General features: G+C 43.9%; 1 long non-coding RNA gene across 1 annotated transcript in view; it reads left to right on the forward strand.

Annotated features, from left to right (window-relative positions):
• Positions 1-6,243, forward strand: part of LOC139071585 (uncharacterized) — a 9,298-nt gene extending 3,055 nt beyond the window's left edge. The window contains exons 2-3 of the long non-coding RNA XR_011521429.1: positions 4,114-4,195; positions 6,016-6,243. This is a non-coding gene — a long non-coding RNA (uncharacterized lncRNA). The remainder of the gene's footprint in view (positions 1-4,113; positions 4,196-6,015) is intronic.
• Positions 6,244-12,982: the final 6,739 nt, after the last annotated feature.

Raw genomic sequence — 12,982 nt, forward strand, 5'->3', positions numbered from 1 at the left:
CAGACGCTACCATCATCTCTGCATGATCTCAGTGAAACATTAATGCAGCACTGGATGGAAACTAATCTGGCGACGTTGCAGAAGCAGATGTGTTGCAATCAAAGCTAAAGGTGTACCAACTAGAGATTCAAGTGTGTGACCCTTTTTCTGGTCGGACTGTATTACAGTCTTGTTGATTCACTCCTTTAAAACCTTGTTACCCCCGGGCTGCCTCTCCTATCCGTCGGCACAGAAAATGATTTGAAGGTTTGACAAAAATCACCCAAAGTAAATGAACAGACTTCACTGACTTCATCCACCTTGAATTCATTAATAACTGTTGTGAACAATACATGTTTTCCAGCACTGCTTTGTCTTTAAAAATAAGTTAAATAGTAATGATAGTGGGGAAACGATAAGTTCTGCTCTCTTATCCATAATAACGAGGAGCTGTGGGGGAAAGGTCCACAGAAGACTCACGTCTCCAAAAACCTGTTCAGTTCAGAATTCGCTGCAAGTAAAACCATAAAGTATTCTCTTCTGTAATCGTTCTAACACGAAGCTTGCGCGATGGTCCTAAGATTGCGCGTTAACGATTGGGAGCGAGTTGTTGTTGACCCTATTTGTGAAAGACCAGAGCGCTTCACGTGGGAGAAAGATACAAATCGAGGGAGGCAGGGATCAGGAAGTGTCTCAGCATCTTCCACCGGGCCTTTTTATTTGCCATCTTGTGTGAAGAGCTGCAGGATTACTGTGCTCAAGGAGCTGTGAAATCTCCCCCGACACCCTGGGCGTCTAAAACAACTGGTGTCGCCTCTCCTATCACAAAAATACACACTGGGCTGCGTCCATCCTGAATAGCAAGGAGACAGAGTCCGCCACACATACACTCACACGATCTCCCTCACGCAGAGTCAAAAAGAATCTGGACCTGTCCTCTTTAAATTTCTAAACACTAACCTGACATGCCACCAATCCAATTTGTGTCAAGCGCGGTCCTTCCACCCATCGCCTCGGCGACGAGAGCAAAAACAGCTATTCGTGTTGACAGCAGTCAGGAGAATACTTACTCGCCACATTGTCGTAACCTTCCCTAAAACAAATGTCACCGTCAGTAGCCCAGCGTGTCTCAGCTGACATGTGCAGCGTCCAGTCTGTCAAGCGAGGAATCCGAAAACTAAGGATGACACACGAGCAGGAGAGTTTATTCAAGCTCAGAGATAGAATGGTTAACTTGTGATTTTCTCCAATGCAATCTTTGATCTGGATGTCCATCCATCCGTTGGCTGAACCCGCTTTGTCCACGTAGGGTCGCGGGGGGGGGGGGGGGGGGGGGGGGGGGCTGGTACCTATCTCCAGCGGTCAACGGGCAATCAGGCGGGGTACACCCTGGACAGAGAGCCAGTCCATCGCAGGGCAACACAGAGACACACAGGACAAACAATCATACACACACCCTCACACCTAAGGACAATTTAGACAGACCAATCAACCTAACAGTCATGTTCTTGGACTGTGGGAGGAAGCCGGAGAACCCGGAGAGAACCCACGCATGCACAGGGAGAACATGCAAAGGCCGGGAATCGAACCCAGGACCTTCTCGCTGCAAGGCGACAGCTCTAACCACTGCGCCACTGTGCAGCCATCTGGATGTCCGCTCACCATAAAAACATTTTCATGTTGAAGCAAATCTACTCCATATTTCACAATAAAAATAACATTTTATATATAAAAAGATTTTTTAAAGCCCTTTGCAATAAGCACTGAAAAAAAGCTTATAAATAATGCAAATTTTCTGTTTTTAAAACAACAAAAAGGCCTTTAAGTTCAATGAAAACTCCTATTACTGCAGGAATCCACCCCATAATAACAGTGTCTGACAAATGGATCTGTTGAGTGTTCACAAGCAGTTTTACACAATCATCAGGTGTAACTATTGGGCTGGTAAAACTCAGGAGATGACCAGGTGATGTTGCAGGCATTGTTAAACTTATAGAGCTACACAATGTGATGCTTATTCTTCTGAGAACAGAAGGTTTATAATAATAAATAAGGTATGCAGCACACACACACACACACACACACACACACACACACACACTAACATATGTTATTTTAGAAAAAAATATGTTTTTGTTACAGAGTTTAAGAGTTTTGAACAGGTTTTATTTTATTTATCTCCCCACCAAGTTGTGTTGTTCAGCTTTGATCCACTTCTATCCAGGTGTTTTGGCAGAGGCGTGTCCAGAGGGTGGCCCAAGTGCCACCCCGCTGAGTCCCGTTTAAATTGACTTTACATCGTGCACTAAAGGCTTTTGGGGTCATAAACCCAAAAACAGTAGGTGGTAGCGTGAACCTTAAACATTGGTTTCTAGCCTGAGACCTACAGAACACTTCTGTATTATTTTTATTCTTTATTATTTTATATTGACATAAATAGTATTTAGAATCCCGGATATCGTCCCAGTCCAGTTGGTGGAGGTGATGCACCAAATTGTGAAGAAGAAGAAGAAGAAGAAGAAGAAGAAGAAGAAGAAGAAGAAGAAGAAGAAAATTAGTCATGGCACAAAGCACAAATTCACTAGCCTGGCAAGCCAGACTAAATAAATGTATTATTTAGTCTGGCCACGCTCCATTGACGGCTCTTGGTTGTGGGGCGGGTTCTACCGTTGTCTTTCAAATGATCTCCGCATTCCACTGGACAATGAATGTGACATACGCTTGTTTCACGCTGTTGCATCATCCCACCCACCAGGCATATGGAGTGCCCTGATTGGCCCACAAAGCGGATAAAGCTCTGTGATTTGTTCACTAAACAGATAGAGCACTATGATTGGCCCACCATTATGAACCAATCACAGCCCTTCATGTGTTTGAAACCCCTCTAGAGAGCTGTGATTGGCCAGCCAGAGTCCTGGTAGGAGCCGCGGAGGTTCCAGTGGAGCATGCCTAGACCAAACTTTGCAAAGCAAGAATTTGGTCTAGTTCACTAGGCTACAAATTCACTAGAACGAAAGAAAATAAAGCTTGTAGATGAGGCCTCGTGAAGCATTTCAGCTCATTATCCAAACTGAATCGACAGTGTCAACACTGTCTCCATGTTAGTCTACTGACTCCTGCTGGATTATAAACATCACTGCAAGCAAACTTAATAGCGAGACTGCTGACATGAAGTCTGAACTGTTTATCCAGTTTGGTCCGGTCCGGTCCGGTCCGGTCCGGTCCGGTCCGCACCCTCCACCACACCGCTCTGATGGCCACATTTCTACACGTTTCTCTGTGATGTCTCAGCATGGACGACATTCTTTTATCAACGTATGTAAGTTAAGTTGAACAAATGTGACGTTTAATCTGCATAAAATAGTATGAATGATTAAAAAAAACAATATTTAAAAACGACGTTCTGATGGATCATGCAGAAACTGAGAGGATGAAATAAGGACATAAAAACGAAGAAGTTATTTGCCGGTATAAAGGAACAAAATGATCCCTCGTGGACCACCTAGCATTTTCTTTCTGGATCCTTGACATAACAGTGGAATAATTTTGCTCCAAAAGTTGTACTTGTGGCAGAATCTCATCCCACTGACAGAGGGAGACGCTCCTGCATTTAAACACAGTTCGACGCTTCACTGATGAGCAAAACAGCAGCTGTATCGGTCACGTGACTTCTTCCTAAACGATACGCACACCGACATGGGTGTCGCTCTAATGAGCCAGATGCATGCGCCAATGCATCAGCGTTGCTGGACCCATCACTAACAACTCCAATTCATGAGTGGGGTCAAGTGGAACAAATATTTTCATAGTTTGGTAATGTTGGGGGAGGGGGGGTTGCCTTAATTTTTAGGGCGGTTCGTACACGTCGTAGCCGTAAATGCTACGGTTCCTTTCTTTCCATGTTTGGGTTTTCAGCCTAGAATTTTATTTCAGTGCGTCTCTAATTGGAACCACTTTGGAACATCTACCCTCGACCTTGATGTTTTATCAGAGCTCCAGACCGTAAGCAGCCTTCTTCTGAGTAGTGGGTGTAGCTAACTGAAAGGTGAAGCTGTAGCTGCAGGTGCAGGTTTGTGGTTTATTTACATTCATTGAGCCATTTTGTGTCCTAATGTTGATCATTTGATGTCGCAGAGCTTGGATGCCCAAAAAAATCCAGCGCCGAGGAGAGGGCCAGTCCCCGGGTCATTTGGTTTCAAGCCACACAGAGAAACTAGTAAGTACAGAGTTGTTTAATTTTTTTTTTATTTGTTTTTGTTGTGATCATGCTTTTATTCAGATGGTGCTCGTGTCAGGACTCCTCACCTTGGCTCAACTGAGCGAGCAGTGAGGGCTGTAGCGTGTAACAAGACCCAAATGCAGAAGTGCTAGCGATGGGTGACGTCCAACAGTCAGTTAATGTAGGAAAGCCAAAACGAGGCTCGAAGGGGAAACGAAGACGTGGCGATGTTCCGGAAGGTAAAAGGCACGGGCTTACTGTTTGGAGGTTGAAGATGGTGCTGAGGAGCTTGGGAGCTCTAGAATCACCCGGCGTGAATGACGGGCCGGGGCGATGACACGGGTTGAGCTGTGGTCGTCCAACTTGAACTGGAGCGTCAGCAAGGACCAGGGAGCCACTGAGCGATGTAAGCACGGTCGCTGCGGGTGCAACGGCGTGGCGGATTGAGCCGACGCGCTGGAAACTTAAAGACAAAACTTGGGGAAGACACGCTACCGAGCGAGTTGCCGCGGGTTCCGAAACGAGCGGCAAACGCCCAGGCCACAGACAGAGCTAAGGAGCTTTGATGACTGAGCATGGACTGTTGGGAAGGACTTCCTGAAATAGGGTGTGCGTGATGACTTGGAGAGGCAGAAACTGGTGCGGGGAATGTTGGGAAGCGGAGTTCAGTTGGTGTGAAGTGGGTGGCTGAAGGGCTGGAATCATGACAGCTCACACATCATATTTCCCCTGACCCCACCCCCATTTACAGCAGAACATCAGTATGCTGGTGAAGGTTCCCAGTCATCCAGGTCGTGGTGATCCAAAGGGGTCTGAACGAAGGCAACTAGACAAATAAAGGCAACCTACATGAAACAGAGGAGGAGGACTCGATTTCACCTTTCCAACAGCCACAATGCAGCTCTAAACCTAATTCCCAAACAGGTTCAGTCTAGGTCACGCCCTCCCACACAATAGAGGCTAACGACCCTGGCGACTCGTCGGGTGGAGGGGTATTCACAGGTGGTTTCTACTCACAAAGCCACCACAGACATCTAGACATATCTCAGTCAGAACTGAACGTTTTGTTCGGATGAGACGCAAAACGTCTTCAAGAAACCAAACATCTGCCTTCATTCTAACCCCTCTGGAACAGAACATCAGGAAATAATAATTCATAAATAATAATTACAGTGATAATGGCAGTAGTTGTAACAGTAAATAAAATAAATAATATTGCTTTTTTTGTCATGCATACCCCCGTGTGTGTAAATGGTGTCCTGTATAAATCCTGTGTGTGGTGGGATGGTTATTTATTTATTTGTTTGTTTATTTATTTATTTATTTATTTATTTATTTATTTATTTATTTATTTATCATTTAACCCAAGTGCAAAAACAAAAGAATGAAAACTTACTAATCTTTTACCTTTTCTTCTTCTTTGGTTCCTCTCAGAGGCTTTGATTTTGGTCACTTTGCCTTTCTAACGGTCTCACATTGTTTTGGAGTATTTCTAGGGACAACGCTGCCTCTGAGAAACTGGAATAACAGAAGAAAGACAAAAAAAACTGTATGCATGATTGTTCCCTGACAGCCAATTGGCAGGCTGAGTCATGAGTGTAATCGGGAATGGCTGATTGTCCAGCGGAGGAGGAGGGGAGAGGAAGAAGCTTGATAGCCTCTTGCAGAACCTTGTGGAGGGATTACAATTGTAAAAATGCATGTTGCAAACAGACATTAAATCCTAGCACGGCTGAACAGGACCGAGTCTTAAAACACACCTGGAGAAATGTCCTTTTTCATGACAGTTTCTCCCTTTTCATTGGTTTTGATTTAAGGAGACTCGAGACCAGAAGAAGAAGAAGAAGAAGAAGAAGAAGAAGAAGAAGAAGAAGAAGAAGAAGAAAATATAATTTCTATAGCGCCTCTCAGGATAAAAATCACGAGGCGCTTCTCAAAAACAAAAAATGTAAAAATATAAAAAAGCATTTAGAAAATGTTTAAACATATATTTAAAATGAGCAAAAATAGACAATTGTGATTACAAGAAAAAGAGTCCACATCCAACAATATCAGGGTTTGTTGAAATGATTGTTTCATGCACAGATTCTTTAAAACACTTGAAGTAAAATGAACTTTGCAGAGCCCGAGACAGATCTGGTATCTCTAGCCCCGCCTGCTCCCGCTGCAGCATTCCTGTCACCTTCACAAAGGTGCCTATTTTTAGTTGTTCCTCAGTCAGGTCCCCTGACCATTTTCTGACATCCTTCACTTTCCAAAGTGAAGCTCAGGAGCATTATGTGTCAGACTGACTTACCTTTCCAGTCATTTCTGACTGAATTACAGCAGATTTGTGTTAATCACATATCATTAATTTGGGATTGTACAGGCAACCTATTTACCTATTGTGCTTTTTTACATTTTCTTCTCTCAGAAGTTAAATTTGACAAAGTTAAATAAAATAACTATCTGTCTTGTCTTTTGGGTGGATCCGTTTCTGTCTGAAGGTGTTGTTGGGTGTTTTCCTGGATGCTGCGTTTGGAGAAAGTTCTTTAGCTGCGAAGCGCGACGAAGGCTCGCGGCGTGCAGCCATCGTTTCCGCATGTTTTCGCAAGTCATGTCAATTCTGGCAGGAAGTCAAACCAAAACAGAAGAAGCAGGCCGGTAAATTTAACAAAATAAAGGAATTTTCCGAAATAAACAACACGTTCACGTTCTCACTCCCAGCGCGTCAAAAACAAACGCTTGGTCAGCCACCCTCCACGTCAGACCCCTGACGCCAAAAGTGCCCTTTTTCGTTACTTATGTGCGAAAAGGTGTTTTCCCTTATTTGACTGCAGATCCCAATGCAGCGTAAAACTGAAGCGATGGGATGTCCGCTACCGTTGCATCCCAATGCAGCGTTACACTGGCACCAAACAAGCTCATTGTACCTCACCTTAACCTTATCCTCTTATTTAACCTTCCCCTCACCCCTATCCCAACCTTAACAATCTTGCCAGCGAACACGTTAGTGATGTGTTGATCGCTCTAAAAGCCGGCTCTATGAAGTGAACGGCGGGAGCCGCCTCGTGATTGGTCGAGTTTGGACCGAGCCAACGCGAGGGGGAGGTTTCAACTACCACGGTGGACGTTAAAAGTAGAGGGTATGTGTAACCTCCCCCTCGCCAGATGGTATGTTCTAACGTTCCCCTTGGGCGGCAAATACGAAAATTCACAGTCAGACTCTGACTGTCAGAGTCAGAATGCAGGGGAAACAAACGCTTGATCGCAGTGAGAGTAACGTTTTAGGTAGCAAGAGGGTTAAGGTTAGGATGAGGGAGAGGGGAAGGTTATAAAAAGTGAAACGTTAAGGTTTAGGTGCGGTTAAATGAGCTGGTTTGATGCAGCATCAGCGGATATCTCATCACGTCGGTTTTACGCTGCATTGGGATCTGCAGTTACAAAAGGGGAAAACCCCTTTTCGCACATAAGTAATGAAAATGGGCACTTTTGGCGTCTGGGGTCTGACGTGGAGGGTGGCTGACCAAGCGTTTGTTTCTGACGCTTAGGGTGTGAGAATGTGTTGCAATAAAACACTGTGATTGAAAAATGCGATCGTATTTGTATATCTAAACAAACTAGAGAGATGAAAATGTACAAAGACACACACAAACACTGTTGTGGAGAAACCTATTTCCATAAGTTCAATGCAGTTTTTATAGCAAAGCTGGATTTAATTAATCTTAATACTAACGCGCCTCGTTGTTTTTGTGATGCGCCTCATGATTTTTATCTTGAGAGGCGCTATAGAAATGAAATTTTCTTCTTCTTTTTCTAACAAATACGTTTAATTCAAGGGTAAATATACAACAGCATTGTACACTACCTCAAGCACTTACCAATTTATAAAGAAACTGGTCTACAAAACAGCAGCAGGATCAGTGCAGGGGCAAACTGGTTACACACATGCACACGCACACACACACGCACACACACACACACACACACACACACACACACACACACACACACACACACACAGCAAGGGCACGGGGGTGGGGTGAGAGGGTTTGGAAAACAGGAACAACCTTTCCAGCCCCTATAATGCAGCTCTAAACCTTATTCAATTCAAAGATACTTTATTAATCCCAGAGGGAAATTAGAGTTCCAGTACACACAATTCAGAGATCAGACATACATGGGCAAGACACATGACAAGAATTAGTGACTGTGGTCATTCGCAACCTGAGTCGCGCTACCTTAATAGAGATAAGAGGGGATACATGAGGATTGGTTTAGGTGGAGGGAAAAAAAGGCACTTCAGAGTTACCCTCCACCGGGAGGGCAGCTTTGCTGTGCACAAAACACCTCAGACAGAAATGCAACAGACTTCAGACATCACACAACATAAGTGTCCACTAGGTGGGTTGGTATGGTTTGGGACTCTCCACACGTGAGTGAATGCAGCCGCGATAAGCAGCGCTCGTCACCTCAGTCTGGACAGGGGTGGAAGGTCGTTGAGGTTTAGAGGGCACAGTGACTCCTGGAACGATTCAGCGGCCTTCACGGCTCGCAGTCTCGCCCAGGCTGGGATAGGGAGACAGATTTGCCATGGCGACTGCAGCATTCCGCATTTCTTCCGCGCGCGGGGGGGGGGGGGGGGGGGGGGGTACGTTCCAGACTCAAGGGCACTAGATTCAGATAAGAAATTGTTTTGGGGCCAGACAGAGATCATTTCCTCTCTGTCTAAAAGTTCCGCTGGTCCTCAACCTCTCAAAATCCACTATTCCCGAACAGTTTCAGTCTAGGCCACATCCTCCTACATCTAGTCAATACAACCATTCTAGCACAATAAGGTCTGATGACATAAACAACTTCTCAGGGGTAGGGAGGAGGGGTATTCATGGGTAGTTTCAGCTGGTTAAGCAACAACAGAAAGCTACAGCTTGTGAGCTTGACTCTCCCATATTCTAGTCAGAAATGACAAAGCTCCTCAGATGAGAAGCGAAACGTCTTCAAGAAACCAAAGAAGTCAAGTTGACTTCATCGGAACCCCTTTGAACTTAAAGCTTATGAAAACATTTTTAATCTCTGCTAATTAGGTTATTGTGAAAAAGTTCAATATTCAAGTGTCACACCTGCAAAGGTTGCCTGAGCCTTCAGATCAGGTGTCCCCAACTCCAGACCTCGAGGGCTACGTACCTTCCTGCTGGCTTTCTGTTTCCTGCTCTGCCACACCTGGATTCAGTAATTTAATCATCTCCTTACTTCGCTTAACTCTGTACAGGCTAATAATTACTCACTCATTTCAACCAGGCGTGTAGGAGCAAAGAAACAGCTAACATGTGCAGGATCTTAGCCCTCTAGGACCGCAGTGTGTGAGACCCCTGCTTTAGATGGTCTCTCAGTCTAAGATGAGTTACTGAAATAAAATTGACTTTTGTATGAAATTCTAACGTTTCCAGTTTAAACGGGTCTCTACTTTTGTTGCAGAATCGTTAAACTGAGTGTCCAGGTGAATGAATTCATGACAGTGTTCAGCAACATCAATCCTTCAGTTTATGCACGAACAAAAAGCCTAAAGTTCACAAACTCAGTCTTTGTCATTTTCTAAATTATTTTATCTGCACGTCACTCTTCCCTATCCTAATTAAAGCTCTTGAGCTGTTTGAGTTCAGGTTTATGTTGCAGAATTTGAGTTTGTTGCAAGCAGGGAGTCTTTTTTTTTTTTGACTGCTTTTGCTGGAATCATCTCAATTTTGCAGAACAATTGGATTCATTGTGCCTAATGACTGGTTAATGCTGAGCTGGGCAGCATTTTACTCCTAGGAGGGCCCACTGAAGTTTTTATGATGACCATTGACTTTTAATAGCTCATGAATTTTCTCAAGCTGCAGTTTAGTCCCAAACCCTTCGGGCCTAATCCGAGGGAAAAAAAAGTGATCCGACCCAGAACTTTTGTATGAAATTCTAACGTTTCCAGTTTAAACGGGTCTCTACTTTTGTTGCAGAATCGTTAAACTGAGTGTCCAGGTGAATGAATTGGTCTGCAGCCAGTCCTGACAGACAGTTTTATCAACAAGTTGAAATGGGGAATCTCCATATTAATGCAGAGCAGAGTCTGCAGATAGGCTCCATGCCTACCTGAAACTGACAGTGAAACATCATAGACTCATTTAATGTATCTGCATAATAAGTCCCATAGATTTTAGCATTAGTGTATTGATAAACTGACCAGAAATGACTTATTAGGCAATTCAACAATTGCTTGTTAAGCAGAAACTCAACAACACTCAATCAGGTTAAGGCCAAGAGCTCCAGTTTGATCAATGGAGACCACAGCTGAGATATTTCTCCCAGGCCTGAAGCAGCTGCTCGCTGTTCAAAAAGACCCGTAGCATGCAAAAAATGATGAGTAAATAAAAAATAAACAAATCAATAAAGCAAACAGAAAACAAGTTTGATTGTTCTCTTTAAAAAACAGGAAATAAAACAGAGTTTAAAATGTAACACTTGAAGGTTTAGATGTTAGATGCCCAAATAAAGTATTGATTTCTAGGGCTGAAACGAATCCTCGAGCACCTCGAACAAAAAAAGCTGAATGAGTGAAATTCTCTGCCTCAAGGCTTCATTTAATTCATGTTTAATTAATTTGTGGCTTTGCAATCACCCGGGGTCATGTTTCACCCGGAACGAAATAAGTGATGCACATACACACTGCACTGAATGCACACGCGAGTAACCCCAAAATTCCACTACCTCCGCTCCGCCCCCGCCTTCCGCAGCCACTTGTTTCCGAACTCAATTTTTACTGGTACCCACAACGGCTCCGCTCCGGTGCGGAGACCAGAGGTGGGCAAACAGGCATGCGTGGGATTTTCGAGATCTTGCGATACAGTCCGAGCAATAAACGCGGAAGTTAGATCCAAACACCCGTTGTGTGGGAGAAGCATCGAAATGAACTGTTTAATCTGCCCATCATTTGTGTTGAGAGATCAACAGTGTTAGGATCAGGTTTGGATCAACAAAGGGCGACTACTTTGATAGTGGAAACTGTATTTATGGCTTATTTTGTGCATTTAAAGTTCAACCGCCATTGATAGTTGTTAAAAGTTGTTAAACCTGTGCATATGAAACAAAAAACGCTTTTTGTTTATGGATTTATTGTGAAATAACGGAAGTTGTGCTTGCTCCCTTTCCTGTTGGGTGGTTGTGATGTGGCTCTCTGTGCTTGTAAAATAATGAATGGATATTTACATAAAATGCTTTATATTTTACTGAATTAATTTTATATCTGTAAGTCAATTCTAGATGTAAAGATTGTCTGCGTAAACCTGAACAGGTCCAACCCGGTCTTACTGTGAGACCGGGTTGATGGGTCACGCTTGTGCTTAATCATAGGCGCTTTCTGAGCTGAAGAGATTCTGGGCTTCTCCTCAGACGGCTCCTGGATGCGTCGCCACATTGGAGACAGGAACAAGCACTATTCAGCCAAAGTTTCATAATCAGGGAACATTTTCTAAGTGACAAGTCTCTCTGAGAGACAGGGTTTGGAAAATGCTCGCTTCAGTGGGAGGAACCTTCCCGCATGCGCTCTGGTTCTGCGACGCACTCCAAGCCAATCTCCACATCTTCAGCTCGCTGTGGACCTTATGTAGTACACGCTGACAGTGAGCTGCGCTGAGCAGTGTCCCGCTCAGATGTTCAGATGGGAATCTTTTCTTGAGTGATTTAGTGTTTCAATTTTTTTAGAAATAAAGACGCCCGGCCCGGGCCGTGTCCGAGGTAATTACACAGTCATTGGCCCGAAGCCCGGCCCGAGGGCCGTCAGGCCGGGCCGACCTGAGGGCCCTCGGGCTTCAGTGCAGGGCTCTAAATATGTATAATATTTATAACAACTAAAACAAATCTAATCTAATTTAACTAAGCAAAGATTTCTGACATCTCCATATTTTAGCGTCATTTAAAAAAAACTTCTAATTGGCTTTTGAAGTGCCACATGGTACATGTTTGAATAACGATTTTGCTGCATTTCTGAACACCTGCCACATCTGCTCTAACTGGTCACCTGATGGGCAACGCAGGCGGTTGAATTAGGTTGAAGATTGGATGCAATCCATTGGTTCCTTGAGATAAACATTTTCTTTGTTATTTGGAATAAACTGGATTGAACTGGGCTTGAACTGAATCAGATAGCTGGTTTGATTTATTGAACGCTTTCAAATCCTTTAGGGTCCTCAGGTTGTTTTTTTTTTTTTTGTGGAGTTTGATTATTTAATTAAAATGTACATTTTTTAGTGGTTTATTACATACGTTTTGTGCAAAACTGAATATGTCGAACAAAAAGTCACAGAGAAAGATTTTTTTACTTTTCAATTTTGAAATTCACAAGCAGGCTAAATGTGGAAAAAGGTCTTCTATACATATTTGCTGATAGAAAAAAGACGGGAAAACGCTCAGATTATCTACGTCGCATGAAAATAAGCATTTATGGACTCGCCCATCATTCCTCCTGACGGGGAAGGCTGTTTTTGGTTTAGCGTCCAGGAAACAGCAGAGAATGTTTCAACTAGCAGAAGCTAACGGCTAGCATTAGCAACTCAACAAAAATGGCAGAACTCCTTCAGGCTTGGGTTGTTTGCTCTGACTGCAACATGTCTCCACAGAGTCAGGGGTGGAGGCGTGTTGCTGTTAGCCAATCAGAGATGACATCCTCTTTTAGAAAACCATGCCACTAAATTGCCACAATGCTGAGCCTGCATCAGGGAGCCTTAGTGGCCAGATCGTGGTAATGTGGCGCAATCGTGTCCTTTTTACAAAACA

This window comes from Nothobranchius furzeri, chromosome 8, assembly GCF_043380555.1.
Source record: "Nothobranchius furzeri strain GRZ-AD chromosome 8, NfurGRZ-RIMD1, whole genome shotgun sequence".
In the NCBI taxonomy this organism is placed as follows: Eukaryota; Metazoa; Chordata; class Actinopteri; order Cyprinodontiformes; family Nothobranchiidae; genus Nothobranchius; species Nothobranchius furzeri.